This window comes from Mchenga conophoros, linkage group LG7 (assembly GCF_057382185.1).
Source record: "Mchenga conophoros isolate Kocher_MC1m ecotype Shallow Benthic linkage group LG7, M_conophoros_male_GT1.1, whole genome shotgun sequence".
Lineage (NCBI taxonomy): Eukaryota > Metazoa > Chordata > Actinopteri > Cichliformes > Cichlidae > Mchenga > Mchenga conophoros.
This window is the reverse complement of record NC_140532.1, coordinates 49,585,748-49,590,823: the sequence shown is the minus strand read 5'-3', so window position 1 is coordinate 49,590,823 and position 5,076 is coordinate 49,585,748. Positions and strand designations below refer to the sequence as shown.

At 38.7% G+C, this 5,076-nt stretch overlaps 1 long non-coding RNA gene across 1 annotated transcript; it reads left to right on the top strand.

Moving 5' to 3' along the window:
• The first annotated feature begins 1,057 nt into the window (after nucleotides 1-1,057).
• Nucleotides 1,058-4,224, top strand: LOC146570998 (uncharacterized). Its single transcript, XR_014893220.1, has 3 exons — nucleotides 1,058-1,898; nucleotides 3,716-3,983; nucleotides 4,089-4,224. It is a non-coding gene; the product is annotated as an uncharacterized LOC146570998 (long non-coding RNA).
• The last annotated feature ends 852 nt before the right edge of the window (nucleotides 4,225-5,076 follow it).

Below are 5,076 nucleotides of genomic sequence, written 5' to 3'. Positions count from 1 at the left end.
AAACGCAGTTTACGTGTGGACAAAAGGTGCAAACGCAAGTTAGGTGAGCGTGCAGCGTAAAGTTAGGTGAGCGTGCAACGTAAAGTTTGAATTGAGTGCGAATCGAAGCGGGTGCTCTCCAATCATTAAAAGTAACAAAGTCATTGAACACATTTATACAGTTACCTTTACGTTTATCAATCATATATCACAGATTTACAATTTTTTGTAGTACTATGCTAAAAAGCAACTACAGAGCGAAAGTCTGGGTCAAGCGCCGAGGTGACGGCAAGAACAAAGGAACCCTCGAAGCGTTAAAGCTAGCTTTGTAAGGGAATATAACGGAAAAGTATGAAACGAAAATGTTTTCTTTGTTGATAGACTTTGTTTGCAGTGCAATTTATTTGTTGCCGGATTGTAAGATGAAAGTAGACACAATTTCGGGCTCCCACATTTTATCCGAAACTTTACATTAACAAGTTTTGTTTTTTTTTTTTTTACTGTTATCCAAATGCAACCGTGGAAATAACGAATAGAACAAAAGTCATTCATTCTTACCTTATACTAATCGTGGTGCAGGCCAGTGCAGTGCATGAATTGATGCCTTCTCCGGTCAATTCCGCTGAGAGTAAATCTAATGTCCCGCTCTACTGTACAAGACAATGGTTACCTGGAGGGATGTACCAATGTGATAGGGGTGCTGCGGAATAGTCCAAGTGGTAGCAGCTTTAATTTCCCGCTCAACCATAAATCGATGGTTTTTCAACGTGATTGTTGTCACCTTGTCAACTATAAATAGATCAACAATCAACGATGACAGAACAACAGTGAATCAATGTTATTTCAATGTCAGTGTAAGGTTTCATCAGTATTTCAATGTTGTTTCAACATTGGTTTTGTGTTGACATTTCAATCCTGACGATTCTGATGGTTCAGATGGAAAATCAACATCTGTTCAATGTCTCCTTGCTATCTGGGTTTGGAATTCTACTAGAAACAGTCGATCATATTAGGGCTGGGCCATATTATACCGTTCACGGTAATACCGGTATAATGTTAGGCAACGATAGGAAAATGAAATATCGCGATAGAATGGAAGTAAAACGCGCATGCGCAGTGCCTTTGTTTTCATACGCACATGGCCGATTGTTGAGTGAAACAGATGAACCAGAATTGGTTTGTAAAAATGGTGCAACTTCCGTGATGTGGAACTGGTTTGGTGTTTGTCCGTCAGATACACAACAAAGCACATTTTTTTGCAGAACATGCAAGCAGCCGTTGTTATTGTCGTATTTGTCGGACTAAGATGCTCTTAAATCTGGGAGTAATCTGGGTCCTAAACTCCGTATGTTTCAGGTCAAACAACACTGCAGCATCACTTAGAGTTAAAAACTGTCTAAATTCTTTCATCTTTAATAAAACGATCAGCATTGCTGCTTTACCAGGTGTAACTATAAAGTTTAACTTCCAGGCATCCATGAAAACAAAAGTTATTACATTTAACGGAGTTAGAAGTTAGCAGGAAGCTAGCGGAAGTTAGCTCGCTAGTTTTGCTAGTTACCTAAGCATGATATTGCATGTTCTGACTGAGAGATTTCTGAAAAAAATCAAACGTACAGCTCTGCTATCACTTCCAACATAAATGAAGACAGGAAACTAAACAGCAGTGACGTTTGTAGGGTTACTGAAGTTGGGCTAGCTGGTATATAATGATGTGCTACGTGATCGCTAGCGACACAGCTATGTTAGCATAACATAAACAGTGAAGCTGGAGGACGAACACTAACACTTTTCCACTTATAAAAGTTAACGTGAAGGTTCTTCATGGTTAGAGACAAATGCAATCGCATGGCAGGATGCTGTAAACGGACCAAACTTCAGTCAGGAGAACAACTGAGATAATCCATCCACAATACGAGGTTAGTCATTAATATACTGCAACAACATGGGAATAGAGCAGCTGCCAGAGAATTCAACATTAATGAATCAATGGTACAGAAGTGGAGGAAGCAAGAAGAATGAGTTTAATAAAGTTTGATTTATCTGACTGCTTTGTTTCGCTTAATGTGCCTTATAATCCCGTGCACCTTATGGTCCGAAAAATGCGTACTGCACACTGCAGTTTAATGTTGCAAAGCACCTCTTTTTAACTTCAGTGGATATTATACATGGTTATGCTCAGGATATGTCAGCCCATTTCTACTGGAAATGCCTTTTGGTTAAACTTTCAGCAAGGAATTTGCATTTGCACTGTTACATTTTTATAAAGCTTTAATGTACATAAAAACCAGCTTCTTGTTTAAGTGAAAATAAATGGAAGGTTGTCTTTTTGCGCTAGTAATGTTGTGGAGTTGTATTTTGTCTCGCATCAATTATATCGTTATCGCAAATTTTCAAATATATATCGTGATAAATATTTTTGGCCATATCGCCCTGCTCTAGATCATATTTGTTTGTCAAAGCTGAATTCAGGGCAAACTACGCTAAATTAGCGATTTTAGCTAACAGCTACAATAAGCATAAAAGTTACCTTACGGCTATCATTTGTTAACATGACGCTTGGTCTTATACATGTAATACATTTATTACCAACCTGAGAGTTCATCCGCTGGTCATTCGACATGACAAATGACTTCTGAAGTCTTAATTCAGCTCAAGACGCTATAGATTCCCGTCAGTAACACTTTCGGTCCGCTAGTAAAACGTAGTTCTATTAATCTGCGCTTGAACTGGAACCGGATGTAAGTTCCAAAAAACTGAATTTTGGAACTGAAATTGAATTGTAGAACTGAAACTGAATGGTGAGAAGTGAAACTGAAATTATTCGAGAGCTGGATTTTTAAAGGATAAAATGCAGTTTCAAAGCAAATCAATTCATTTTCAAAATATAAAATTCAATTTCAATTTAGTGATGATCATTTTCAAACCATAAATTCAATTTCAAATTAGACTAATTCAAATTCAGTTTTCAAAAGCATTTATTCAAGTTACAATTCAGATTCAGTCTGAGCAATTCAAATTCAAATTTCACTTATTCAAATTCAGTTTCTGATGGCACAGATTTCTGCCCATACAAAACATCACTAGCACCAGTTGATATTTAGACTAATACTTGATAACTTAGCGCTAGCATGCTAGTTCAGCTGAAAAGCACGGGCAAACTTTTTAAATACTAAAAATGGTCACCTGCGTGTTTTGTAAAGGGATATTGGTCACATTAAGAGGGTGTGTACAGTGTTCTCTCGTTTATCGCGGGAGTTACGTTCTAAAAAATAACCCGCCATAGGTGAAACATAGCCAGCTTTATTTTTTACAATTATTATAGATGTTTTAAGGCTGTAAAACCATTCACTACACACTTTATACACTTTTCTCAGACAAGCATGGACATTTTCACACTTTTCTCTCTTGTTTAAACACCCTCAAAGTTCAAACCTTAGTAGAAAAATAAGTCCAGTATTATAGAATGGTTGTATGCATGTGTTTACAAAAAAGTAAGGAAAAAGTGTAGGAAGCATAAAGCATGTTCCCCAGATGGTATTGATGACATGTATAATCTCACCCTCAGCCCCCAAATGACAGTACAGATTATTAAGAAAACACACATAAAACCATGTTATCTGCTAGTTCAGCCAGTGATACGCCAGAGAATGATGGTCAGTCTTATCTCAGAAACATGTGTCTCTTTTACCTTAAACTGCAAGGACAGCTGCTAATTCCTGCCTCTATTATATAGACTACTTGGATTTGAAGGGGAAAAGGTCTTTCTGGACTACATGACTACAGTTGGTGTCAGCAAAACCAAGACGTTCCTTCAGACTGATGCAAGGCTTAAGAGGATACGGGGACCGCAGAGTGGCTGCTCAGATGAGGTGAAAGAGGTGGTCCTGCTTCTGTTCAGCTACTTTGAAGAGAAGGAGGAGTTTTCCATGTAGAAGATACATGTCTGGCAGATGAGGTGCAACTGGAGCAAGTGTCTCTGATATCCACTATTATTGTCCTTAGTAAGTCTTTTTCATAGCTCTCTCTCTTTTTTTAATTGCACTGTTTATAGAATGTCATGTACTGCAGTGCTTATTAATATAACCTGTTAAATAATTGGTTCACAGGACAGTCCTGCTATTCCTTAAGAAGATACATGCTGAGTCTTGATCGGAACCTCGTCAGCACAAACATATCCTCATTCATTTCTGCATTGTGCATCATGTTCGAGAGCTACTACAATTTTGACATCCATTATCTGAGCTGGCTTTCACTCTGGAGGTTCTTCAAAGGTGGGCAAATATGTCTTTCTTATTTCTCAGACCTGAGAATCTCGCGTTACAACAATTGTGATTGAGACTCTGGGATCTGGAGTCTGGCTCTGAGGTGGCTGGAATCCAGGTCTGGCTCTGACTCTTGGCTGGGTTTGGACCCGGATTAAGACTGTTTTTATAAAATAACAGTCTGAATCTGGGTCCAAGCCTGGCTAAGACTCGGGGCCAGACGAAGACTCAGCTGACGTCTGACTATCTATAACCTTTGCGCTGGATTTTTAAAATGCAAAAGTGTGATTTATCACTGCAAAAAACACTTGTTGTGAAGGGTGCCAATACTTTTGACCATGCAGTGTTCACTTCCCAAAGCATTTTCGTTATATTTTGTCTTGAATTTGGGGAAACCAATTGTTGTTGCAGTTTGGCCATGACTGTGTATGTGTACAGGGAGTGCAGAATTATTAGGCAAATGAGTATTTTGTCCACATCATCCTCTTCATGCATGTTGTCTTACTCCAAGCTGTATAGGCTCGAAAGCCTACTACCAATTAAGCATATTAGGTGATGTGCATCTCTCTAATGAGAAGGGGTGTGGTCTAATGACATCAACACCCTATATCAGGTGTGCATAATTATTAGGCAACGTCCTTTCCTTTGGCAAAATGGGTCAAAAGAAGGACTTGACAGGCTCAGAAAAGTCAAAAATAGTGAGATATCTTGCAGAGGGATGCCGCAGTCTCAAAATTGCAATGCTTCTGAAGCGTGATCATCGAACAATCAAGCGTTTCATTCAAAATAGTCAACAGGGTCGCAAGAAGCGTGTTGTCACGGTTCTGGGTCA